The following is a 13,792-nucleotide window of genomic DNA, read 5'->3' as shown; positions in this document are numbered from 1 at the left end:
TCAGAACAAATGATCTAGGCTACATTAACATATTGTTTATGTCTAAAATAAATTATAAGTTCAGATGGAAAATGTTTAGGGAACGAACATTGAACTTGAAAAGGCATGAGGGGTTATGGTATTTTTCCTGAAAAAAATATTCTGATTCCCGAAATTGATGAATAAAAAATATGTTCAAGCATAGGACAAAACAAATATTTTGAATCCAGATCTTCACCAAAAATGATTTTATCTTTCAGATATATGCAAAATAAATTTAACTTTTATATATCTAAAAACATAAAAACTTCCCAAACCGCAAATGTAATATGTACACATTAGTTGTTTAGGTGATAAAAAGGCCGTATTTGCCAATTTGTTATGATAAACCTTAATACTAGTGTTAAATTTTGACTAAATAATTTTAATTGATAGGGCTGAAGGGCTTCGGTAAAAAAAATCTGACTCGAATAAAAAAACATTTGTATTTCTGATCATCTTCAGTTTGTGAGTTCAATATCAATTTCATGAACTAATTCAGAGTCGGTTTTATGACATTTCTTGCATACTTTTTTTTTGTTACATGTACATGATGTAGCTTACTTTTCAAGTTTTTATATGACTGCAAAATAAAATTGAGAATGGAAATGGGAAGTACAAGCATGTAAAATTTTGCTTTCGAGTAATGCTTAATCATGTCAAAGTTGTTTTCAAGAAAACACATTTGGTTTCCAGACAATAACTTGAGTATAAGTGAATGGATATCTATGAAATTTTACTAGAAGGTTCAATACACAAAAGGAAGATCAGAATTGATTTTGGGGTTATGGTACACCATTATTGGGGGTGGATTTTTTTTCAAAATTTTGGGTTTTTCTTCCAAAAATTACCTTATTTACATTGATTATACTCATCTAGTATAAATAGATGCAACAAATACTGATTTGGCAGGAGATGCACTCAATATAGGGTGATTTAAATATTTTATCTGTAATTTGTGCATTTTTCCTATGATATGTACTTTATGATAATGTTGATGTGAGTATCATGATAAAGAAAATATATTTGGTAAGTATATATTATATTCACAATTGACATGCGCCAGTGCGCTGCAAAAGGATCTTTTTTCCCTCTAATTCCAAAAATTGCACATGATTTTTTTTTCTCACAGAAACACATGAGTTATTTGGTCAATAAAACACTTGTCATTGTTTGAAACTTTCAGTAATAAAATTCTAGTTTAGCCTGTTTGAATGTTCCACTGATTGTGTGAAAATTTCAACAGAAAATGTACAAAACACTTGATAAAATTGCATTATCTGCAGAATTATTGATAAATTTCCTCACAATATATTCACAAGGACATAGAACTAACATATTGTCCATGCTATTCTGATCTGAGTTTTTATTCATACATATACTGGCATGGCTGGTGCTGTTTCAAGTTGTCTTCTTTTTCGGTTTCTTGAGAAGTATTTGTTTAACCTGTTCAGTCACTATAAAGTGTTACAATTCTTATTTAGACGCAACACATAAATAGTGACCAAAAAGGTACTGCTTTCACATGAGAGAAGCTAGAAAAAAAATTAAATGTACACATTTTCAATATTTTTGTAGGACTTACTGTCATATGAAATTAAGGAGATATGTAGTTAGAGACTTCTGCTAAATAGAAATATGTGGGTTCACCTGATACCTGTTTTCAAATTAGTCCATAATGAAGTTTAAAGGAACTTAAATTAAAATATGTTTGAATTCAAGTGACATACAAAAAAAATGGTGTTTTTTATATGCTAAATATAGATCTGTGGTTGTATCAGGCTGTGCGTGGCGAAGCATTTTATTGCCTTTAGGTTTGTACTTTTTTTTTTTGCTTTGGTCATGAAAATAAATTTGTAGTTCTGTTGTAAAGTTGCTTACATGAGAATACCCAAATTGGACCTAAATTGTCATTTTTTTTAACAACTTTTTTTATGTACCAGACAAAAGTTTATTCTGTGCTTATTTTGTAGACTATATAAAAAAGAAGATGTGGTATGATTGCCAATGAGACAACTATCCACAAAAGTTCAAAATGACAGACATTAACAACTATAGGTCACCGTATGGCCTTCAACAATGAGCAAAGCCCATACCGCATAGTCAGCTATAAAAGGCCCCGATAAGACAATGTAAAACAATTCAAACGAGAAAACTAACGGCCTTATTTATGTAAAAAAAAAATGAAAGAAAAACAAATATGTAACACATAAACAAACGACAACCACTGAAATACAGGCTCCTGACTTGGGACAGGAACATACATAAATAATGTGGCGGGGTTAAACATGTTAGCGGTATCCCATCCCTCCCCTAACCTGGGACAGTGGTATAACAGTACAACATAAGAACGAAATATATCATTGTTTACAATTTAGTTACACCAATTTAATTTTGAGTCCATGTAGAGTCATTGAAAAATGGGTTTGAAATTACATCCAAACAATCCATGATACTGTAATGAGCTTCATTATGAGGTCAGTACCCAAATTCCATACATCATTACATGTATGGTTAATTTCAAATCCTTAAAACTGGGATATAAACAGAGATTTTGTTTTATTTCTTCAAATATTTCGAACAATTTGACATTATTCCATGCTTTTACTATTATTTTTTGAAGAAAAGTATGCTGGTAACAAATTTAATTTGCTCATTTTAAAAAGATGATAATAAGATAACTTCACATGGTGAAGAAAACTTGTAAGATTTTTGCAGTTGTTTTTTTTTTTTGCTGAATAGGTGCAATTTGGTTACTGAGTACAATTTTGGTACTGTGATGTTATATAACCATAAGTGTGTATTGCTAAATATATAGGTTGAAATGTGAACCTGATAGTGATATAGTGATAAAGTACTTGGTAGAGTGAAAATGTTTTGATCAGGTTTAAACTGATGCATAAAATATGCAGGCGACTGCTGCAGCTTGAATTTTAAAGGATGTAGCCCACATACTTCCAAGTAACATGCCCTGTATATACCTATCAAAGTCATGGTACATGGGTTATCATTATAACTCCGTCTTCCCATAAAATCCAATTTTGGACCTTTATGAAAAAATACAAACTACGAAACACTCAATTATGTATGATTTCCCAACTAAAAGACATTTCAGTATATTCGCCCAACTAAGAACTGGCTATACAGAATTCAATTACTACAAGAACCGAGTAGGCCAAACCAACGCCATAGAGTCATGCAACTGTGGAGCATCTGAAACGCCTCAACATTTCCTTCTGGGGTGTCCCTGCTATGAAAACGAACGAGAAGATATGTTACACCAAATATCCAAAGAGGTCGGGGTCAGAAACTTGAATTTAGCTACTATGCTAACGAGACTGGACGGCGAGAACACAGAAGAGACAAAAGCCAAACTACAAACAGTGGCACATTACATTGACAGAACGGGTAGATTTAATACTGCTGTTCTACAATCCCAATCTTAACCAGCGCATGCCAATTTAAAGCACAGAGAAGAAAATACGTCGAGGAAAACCGCACATTGGGACGATTCGTGCCAACAGGCCTTAAGATTGAGGATTGAGGATTTGGACAATATGGAAGCATACAATATATATATACAGTAGTCAGTTCTGAATGTACTACTTAGACTCAAGTCTCCTTTTGTGATTAAACTTAGAGAGAGAAAACAAAACAGTTTCCATCTCCTGGGACTGTATAAGGTGCGACATAATCAATGAAAAGATTTGTTGAGAGTTTGCCAAAGGAAGTACAAAATTAGAAGATTGTGAATTATTTGAATAATGTTTTATGTTTTTCAACTTTTGTTAAGTTTTGAATTAGTCTGTGGGTTACCATTGGATCCAGAGGGGGGACGGCCCCCCTTTTCTTGGGATTTTTTTTTATTATATAGGGAAGCACTGAAGCATGACTGGAGCGTCAGCGGGCCCCCTTATGAAAAATTTTTGGATTCGCCATTGACTATACGAATAACCGTGATCACATCTAACAGTATAATTATCACTGGTCCTTGATGTGGGGAATAATGTGGGGTTATTAGACCTCAAAAACTCGACTTTAACAGTCACAATTTGAACAGAACGTTGACTTAAACGTCCTTATTTGTTTTCAAGGGGTGGGGGTTCGTCTGAACCCCTGAACCCCCTGTCTACAGGTATGAACATAAGTAGTCATGGTCAACCAGTGCACCGGAGTTTACCCCGCATGCCGCATGGCCATTATAAAAAACAAATCCGAAATGTATTGCTTGCAGAGGTTTTTTCTGTGTTCCCATGGTTGGACGGAACTTTTACGCTAAATATGTTATCGTTAACTATGATTGTGTGACTTTTAAATGAAGTACCTATGATTATTTAGGTAATTTGTTTTTTACCTCACTGATAATGGAATGTTGAAGCAGACGAAACATGGCGTCAGATGTTGTTCTAACTTCGGTAATTTCCGTGGTACAATAAAATTTAAATGAGCTACACAAATTACCAAAATTTCTGCATGAATTCTTGTTTTTGCAAACAAATAAAATTCATGTCGTATTTAACATCGAAATTATTTCGATCTGTCCCGTTATTTCAAGATCGGGTTGAAATGTTAAATTCGGCCGCCATTAAAAAAAAATAATCATACGAGATTTAATGAGAGTGACGAAACTTTTCAGATGGGTCGTGTAGAGAGAGTAATCGTTCTTTATTCCAAAACGATGCTTCTACCATAAGTGCCAGCTAAAGCTGGCATATGAAGACTTTTACCACGGATTTTGAGATATTTTTCGAGGTTTATAAATTTTGATAATTGATAAACTATTACAAGGTTAATAAGAGAACATCCATAGAATGCAGGTGCAAGATTTACCGCGCTGAAGTACGTTCATTATTCATTTTTCATTATTCAAAATTCAATAATGAATAATGAAATAGTTCATTTTTTTTTTATTCACTATTCAACGTTAAATGATGAATAATAAATAATGATATAGTTTATATTTCAGTATTCAAGTTGAAAAGTGCATAATGAAATTAAAAAAAAAATGACTGTGACACTAGTACTTAGTCTTTATCCCGTATTTCGGAACTCGTCGATTTGGTGATATTCAACAAATATTCAAATTAATATACTAAGAAAAAAAAATCACCCTTTGAAATTTTCCTCTTTATCTATTTTTTTTTCAATTTCGGAGCTTAAACTAGTTTATTTCCCTAACTATTTTAACAGAATTTTCTTTGTAAATAATAATAAACGATATAAACGACCTACATACCAAAACATTTATAAAAAATATCATACATAGTCTTTTTTTCAGTTTACAAATATATCTTATACCACATTCGAAAGCTCACCAACAGAGTAATAAAAGATATATAGTAAATATGTTCCACGACACCTATTAGAAGAGTTACGGAGAACCTAAATGTCGAAATACGCGTGAACATTAAAAAATAGCTTATTTTGAATAATGGACTGCTGCGACCCGCCATTCCTTACGGACAGAACACTTTATACACCTTTTGAAAGCTTGTTGATAGAAGATCAAAATGGATATAAACAATATGTGCCACAGTGACCATTGGAGGTGTTATGGAGGACAAAAATGGCAAAATACGCGTGAAAATTCAGAAATATCCTATTTCAAATATTGGAATGGATATTTTAAATCAGGAAATGGATTGCTGCGACGCTTTAGCCCCTAATTACAGATATGTCTTATACCTTATTCGAAAGCTTTCCAATAGAAGAACAAAAGGTATATAGAAAATATTTCAGCAACGCGTATTAGAAGAGTAAATGGAGAATCTAGATATCGAAATACGCGTGAACATTCAGAAATAGCTTATTTGAAATAATGGAATGGACTGCTGCGACCCGCCAGGCCTTAGACAGAAGACTGTATACACTTTCTGAAAGCTGGTTGATAGAAGAACAAAATGGATAAAAACAATATGTGCCACAATGACGTTAGATGGGTTATGGAGGACATCAATACCAAAATTCGCGTGAAAATTCAGAAATAGCCAATTTTAAATAATGGAATGGACATTTTAAATAAAAAAACGGATTGCTGCGACGCTACATAATTACAGATATGTCTTATACCTTTTTCGGAAGCTTACCAACAGAGGAACATAAGGTACATAGTAAATATGTTCAGCAACGCCTATTAGAGGAGTCACGGAGAACGCAAATGTCAAAACACGCGTGCATTTTTAAAAAAATAACCTATTCTAAATAATGAAATGGACTGCTGCGACCCTTAAGCCTGTATTTTCATACATATATTATACCCACTTCGAAAACTCATCAATAGAGTTACAATGGGTAAATAGTAAATATGTTCTGCAACGCCTATTAGAGGAGTAACGGAGAACCTAAATGTCGAAATACGCGTGAACATTAAGAAATAACTTATTTTGAATAATGGAATGGACTGCTACAATCCGCCAGCCCCTATATGTGGAACACTTTATTCTACCTTTGAAAGCTTGTTGATAGAGATAAAAAAGTGGATATAAACAAAATGTGCTTAATACGCGTGAACATTAAGAAATAACTTATTTTAAATAAAATAACAGACCCATCAGCCCCTAGATACAGAAAATGTCATACACTTTTTGAAAGCTTGTTGATAGAGGAACAAAATGGATATACACAATATGTGACGCAATGACAATAAGGGGTTACGGAGGACCTAAATGCCAAAATTACACATGAAAATTCAAAAATGGCCAATTTTGAATGATTGAATGGATATTTTGAATAATAGAATGCATGGACTGCTGCGACTCTTCAGCCCATAATTACAAACATTTTTTTATACCTCATTCGAAAGGTAATTAATAGAGGAACAAAAGGTATATACGTTTAGGTATATAGTAAAACTTGTTCCACAACGCCTATTAGAGGAGTCACGGAAAACCTAAATGTCGAAATACGCGTGAACATTAAAAGAAATAACTTATTTTAAATAATGAAATGGACTGATGCGACCCACTAGTCCCTTTATTAGAAAAGTTTATACACCCTTAGCAAACGTGTTGATAGAAGAACAAAATGGATATGATAAATATGTGCCGCAATGAATATTAGAGGGGTTACAGAGGTCATGAATACCAAAATACGCATGAAAATTCAGAATTAGCCAACTTTGAATAACAAATTGGACTGCTGCGACACTTCGGGCCATAATTACAGATGTATTTTATACCTCATTCGAAAACTTACCAAAAGAGGAACAAAAGGTATATAGGTATAAAGTAAATTTGTTCCGCAACGCCTATTAGAGGAGTAACGGAGAATATAAATGTCGAAATACGCCAGAACATTAATAAATAGCTTATTTTGAGTAATGGCATGGACTGATGCGAGCATCTAGCCCCTATATACAGAACAGTTAATACACTTTTTAAAAGCTTGTTGATAGTGGAACAAAATGGATATACACAATATGTGACTGAATAACAATATTAGGGGTTACGGATGGCATGAATGCCAAAATAAAATTAAGAAATAGCCATTTTTGAATAATGGAATAGATATTTTGAGTAATGGAATGGACTGCTGCGACTCTTCAGCCCTTATTACTTATATATCTTAGACCTCATTCAAAAGCTAATCAAAAGAGGAACCAAATGAATAAAATAGATATGCTCCGCAACGCCTATTAGAGGAGTAACGGAAAACCTAATGTCGAAATACGCGTGAACATTATGTGGAACGCATCTATCCAATCGAACTAGAGATAAAGGATACTACAGATACAGTTAAGTCGGCTTCATATCTTGACTTACATCTAGAAATTGACAATGAGGGTCGGTTGAAAACAAAACTTTACGACAAAAGAGATGATTTCAGCTTTCCAATTGTGAACTTTCCATTTCTAAGTAGCAACATTCCAGCAGCACCTGCATACGGGGTATATATCTCCCAATTGATACGATATTCCCGTGCTTGCATTTCCTATCATGATTTTCTTGATAGAGGTTTGCTGCTCACAAGGAAGCTATTAAACCAAGAGTTCCAAATGGTGAAGTTGAAATCATCCCTTCGTAAATTTTACGGACGCCATCACGAGTTGGTTGACCGTTATGGAATAACCGTTTCACAAATGATATCGGATATGTTTCTTACGTCGTAACTACAATCCCCTTCCCTTTCATGAATATGACCTACCGAATTAGACTATTTATCGGATTTGTAATCGCATAAGCAACGCGACGGGTGCCACATGTGGAGCAGGATCTGCTTACCCTTCCGGAGCACCTGAGATCACCCCTAGTTTTTGGTGGGGTTCGTGTTGTTTATTCTTTAGTTTTCTATGTTGTGTCGTGTGTACTATTGTTTTTCTGTTTGTCTTTTTCATTTTTAGCCATGGCGTTGTCAGTTTGTTTTAGATTTATGAGTTTGACTGTCCCTTTGGTATCTGTTGTCCCTCTTTTAAGAAATAGCTTATTTTGAAAAATCCAATGGACTGCTGCCCCTTATTACTAAAATATCATATGCCTCATTCCAAAGCTTATTTAGGGGCATACTCATGCGGATTTGGACATATAGCTTCAAATCTATTTTGTTCCTCTATCAACAAGCTGACAAGGGTGAATAAACTTTCTGTATAAAGGGTTTGCGGGTCCCAGCAGTCCATTCCATTATTTAAAATAAGTTATTTCTTAATGTCACGCGTATTTCGACATTTAGGTTCTTCGTTTCTCCTCTAATAGCCGTTGCGGAACATATTAACTTCATACTTTTTGTTGCTCTATTTATTAGCTTTCGAATACTTCAAGTAAACAGAAAAGCTGTGCATCATGTCACTTTAAGCCTTCTTCTTGGAGCACATGGGGGTATCTGGTTTGGTAGCTTATTCTTAAATGACTTGGTTAGAATCTTAAATAGATAATATAATCGCAATTTTACATTAGACGTTTTACTAAAACACTTAGTAAATGACAATAGGGAAGTAAAAAGATGTAGAGAGGGCAGAACAGCTCTTCTTATTCCACTGATTGAAAAGTTCTAACAGACTTTTTTAAACTGCTTTTGCCCCGAAAACTCAGTGCAAAAAATTGCTGCTGCAATTCATTCACTTTATATCAAACCAATGTATCGTTCTGTCATTAATGAGTTTTATTTACTTAATTCAAAGGAGTAAATTCACAGGGACATATAGGTGCAGAAGATTTTATGAGGTTATTGGATGAACTTAAAACCTGTCATGCTCATTATTTAGTGCACATTTTACCAGTTTGCATTTGTTTGAGATGCAATGAATATAGACATGAAAGACTAAATCAGCTTTCAGAATGTACTTATGTGACACCTTACCATAGTCCTATTACAAATAGTCCTTTCCGTCATTTACCAGGAGAACTACAACAGATCATGATAAATGATTAGTACACAATTGATTTATTGATAGAAAAAACATACTGAAAAATAATAAACAGGAAAAAAGATTTGAAGAGACCATATTTTGAATGAACATTCAAAATTATTGTAGCATTTTCAAAGGTCTCAAGGTCTATTGATTCACGGAAATGTGTTTTTTTTTTATGTATTAATAAAACAATTTCTCATTAAATTTCCAAATATAGGCAACCAATGTTCAATAGTCATAATTCGATAAAAAGGAAACAAATCAAGGCTGCAAACAAAAACTAAGGGAAACGCATCAGTCGCTAAAAGAAAATAAAGGAACAACAGAAATACTAAACTCCAAGAAAAAAATCTATGTAAAACAATCGCTAACAGCCTGGCCAAAACAAACGCCCGAAAGCTTATAGATACGGGCCAACTAATAAACAACTGTCAAATTATTGACTTGGTACAGGCCATTATTTAAAACAAATAAAAAAAATGTTTTAGTTTAACCAGGTTTATGTGTTTTTATTGTTTGTTATTGTTTTGATGTATTATTTTGTTTCATTTAGCTTGTTGAATTTGTTGCTTTGTTGCTTTGTTACTTGTGTAGCTCATTTGACAAAAGAATGTCCTTTTCTAATTACTGTTGTACAGGGGACTTAGATTCTCTTGATTGGGTATTTTAAAGTTTCTCAACGTGTCAGTTTTATTTCTTATTTTCCTCCTTCTAAAGTCATTTAACCCTATACCTAGAATAACTTTTATAGTTAGGTAATGAGGTTTCATGATTGCCTATGGTCTACTCTCCAGCCAAAGACACAAGGATATGAATATTACAGTATAGCCTTCATCATGAAAAAACTCTTTGATTGTATTTAAAGCAACAGTAGTATACCGCTGTTCAATAGTCATAAATCTAATCAAACAATAAAACAAATTTGGGTTACAAGTCAAAACTGAACAATCAATTATAAGAGGAAAACAGAACATCAAAAGCACTGAACTACAACGAAAACAAACGGCAAGTTGAACATACATAGAAGCTGTATAGTCAGGAATAACATTTAGCCTCAGAAACAGTTCAAAGAGATTATTCAAAAGCAGAGATCAGGTTAAGTGTAAATGTTGAATAAGATTCTAGCATATCAAATCACACAAAATATCAGAACCCTATCATTTCTGTCATCAATACAAGTGTTCTCTAAAGATAAAAGATAATTTCAACGAGTGAATAAGCCATATGGTACTAGAATTAAACATCAGCTCAGTTTACAAACCTTAAGACAAAATTATAAGCATTCGCCGAAAATTGGAGGGTTTGTTAGCATTGATAGCATGTAGAACTTGCATTACATTTCATAAACAATGCGTCTCCGGAGTGCTTTTATGGCTGCTTCTTCAGCGGCTTCCGCTTGATCTCTGATTTTGAAATGTCGACTTATTTTTGTTTTTGTTTTGTTCCGCACTTTTCTCTAATGGTTGACATTCTTCCTACCCCAATGAATGAGAAAGTGAGCTTAACGTGCTTAAGTGGAAGAATCGGAATTACAAATAAATAATCATGCATATTATATATACATTCGGAAGCATCTGTATTTTCTTCCAAAAATCACTGAACGAGTTAACAAATACTACACTATTGCAATTGCTATTGTGACTATGTTGAACGCATCTATTCCATCGAACACGAGATAAAGGATACAACAGATACAGTTAAGTCGGCCTTTATCTTGACTAACATCTACACATTGACAATAAGGGTCTAAGTAGAAACATTCTAGCAGCGCCTGCATACTGAGTATATATCTCCAAATTGGTACGGTTTTCCCGATCTTGTATTTCCTATCAATATATGATTTTCTTGGTAGAGGGTTGCTACTCACAAGGAAGCTATTAACCCAAGAGTTTCAAATGGTGAAGTTGAAATCATCCCTTCGTAAATTTAACAGACGCCATTACGAGCCGGTTGGCCGTTATGGAATAAAAGTTTCACAGATGATATCGGATATATTCCTTAAGTGGTAACATCAATCCCCGTCCCTTTGCATGAAGGTGACCTACCGAAATAGTCTATTTACCGGGTGTGTAATAACATAAGCAACACGACGAGTGCCACATGTAGAGCAGGATCTACTTACCCTTCCAGAGCACTAAGATCACCCCCAGTTTTTGGTGGGGTTGTGTTGCTAAGTTTTTATTTTTCTATGTTGTGTCATGTGTACTATCATTTGTCTGTTTGTCTTTTTTTTTTAGCCATGGCGTTGTCAGTTTTTTTTCGATCTGTCCCTCTGGTATCTTTCGCCCCTCTTTTGCAAACAAAGTTTACCTTATATCCTCCTCCTGCGTTGTATCATATATTTCATATTACATCACTTATGAAAACAGTTTGTGACTGAGGTCAGACTACGATAACCGTTGACAACAAAATTATCTGCAATAGTAAAAAAAATGAAAATAAGGTATATATTGCATGCGTCCGAAGCGCTATTCCGGGTTGATCTTAATCATTTACGTTCAGAGCCTGATATTTGAAAGACGAGGATGTAAAACAAAACAGAAACAGTTGAAGAGCTGTTCGACCAAAAGAACAAAAAAATAAGACAACATAGTTGACGGTCAGCTGCACTTGGTGGACTTGAAATATTATGTTTTTTTTTATTTAAATATTTATAATTGGACAATTGAAGGGAATTAAAGGAATTGCAGAATCAAAACTCCTTTTTTTTGCTGGCATGGTTTCTAAAAAAAAAATCGGAATTATATCTGTGATCTTGCGCTTTAATTTGCATATGGACAGTCTTTTTGAAGATGTGTGCGATAAGGATGATTTCCGTTACAATTATTATTGATTCTAATCACTTATCAGTGTCACCAAACGGATATATAAAAGAACTGACGGTATGATACTAGTATGGGACAAATAGTTGAACACTAATTGATGAGTGTAACACAAAACACCTGTATATATACGGACTGGTCCATGATGAGCAAACCGGTTAAACCCCGCCAGTCAAGTGAAATAAATCAAGTATTAACATCAGAGCAGTTAAAAGTAAATTAGAAATATATTATAATTGCTTCCTTTGTTGAAAAACCATTTCAAGCATTTAGGAGACAAAAGTCAAAACATAAAAGCGCTTTTAAGGTTCATCATAACCTTTTGGCTAAAATGGCCGTATTTACACCCCAAATTTTACTCTGAGTACAGACTAACCTATACACCTGCAACAGTTTTAAGGGATGGCAGGAACTAGATATATAAATTTTAAATGCATTTTATGTTTCAGAAAATTATAAACTTTTCTAGATGTTACTATCCATTTTTTTTCGCTCCTGCAGAAGGTGCAAACATTAACTAAGTAGTGAAAACGATTGAGAAGCTCCCCTCATATAATCAATGTTGTGAGTAGTATTGATTTAAATGGACAATAGATGGACAATAGACACCTGTAAACAATAGGTTATTTAACAGGTTTAAACTGTGTAACTGAGTGGACCGTATCAAATGAAACTCGGGTGTTTGTTTATTTTGCTATCTTCTGCAGACTGGAAAAAAATGAACATCAAAATCCAGGTAAATTTTTAATTTTCTGAAACGTAGACTTCATATAACTTTTATATATCTAGTTCCTGCCATGCCTTAAAACTTTCCTGGATGTACCAGTTTGTCTGTACTCATAGTAATTTTGGAGGTGTAAACACGGACATATTTTTCAATTCCTTATGATGAACCTTAATGCTGAACTCACCTGAACGTTTGAAAAGTCCTTGATTTATCCTTTGTCTAAAGCGTTTGAAAGATAAAGAATTTAGAAGACTTCAAAATGGCGCAAATTTATATTTTATTTATAGTTAAATGGCAAAAACATCAAATTTTTCTGTTTTATAAATTGCAATGAGAATTTTATTTAGAGAAAGAATCATACCAAAACAGGAGGAAACATCAGGAATCTTTTACGTGAGTATTTCTTTATATTTGACTTGTATATCTAGTTTTTATTTGTATGAGAAAATGTAAACAAAGTATCTACTGGATCCATATGCTCATGTACAAGTTCTATAGCTGATATGTATGTTCAAACAGCTCAGTCAATTGTTGATTGTTATACATTTTTTTCAATTATTTTTTTATTCATATTTTGGACATCTTCACTCGCCTGTCCAAAGCCAAACTGATCCCTCTTTAGGTTTGTCTTGTCTTGACTTAATCTTAATGGTTTATATATTGTTTTTAAAACAAACGACGTATAATATATGTGGACACAACATATAACAAACAGTACTGCCTGGTATACAATATGAATTTGAAGTAAACAAAAGGAGGATGATAACAAACATTTAGCGATAATACCATATCATAAATATGCAAATGCAGCTATTGTGTTTCTTTGAAACCTACATGTAAATAAGTACCTGTGTTACTTAGTACTCTTAAATCAAGATACAG

Source organism: Mytilus edulis, chromosome 11 (genome assembly GCF_963676685.1).
Source record: "Mytilus edulis chromosome 11, xbMytEdul2.2, whole genome shotgun sequence".
In the NCBI taxonomy this organism is placed as follows: domain Eukaryota; kingdom Metazoa; phylum Mollusca; class Bivalvia; order Mytilida; family Mytilidae; genus Mytilus; species Mytilus edulis.
The sequence above is the reverse complement of the archived record's forward strand: the minus strand, read 5'-3'. Positions refer to the sequence as shown.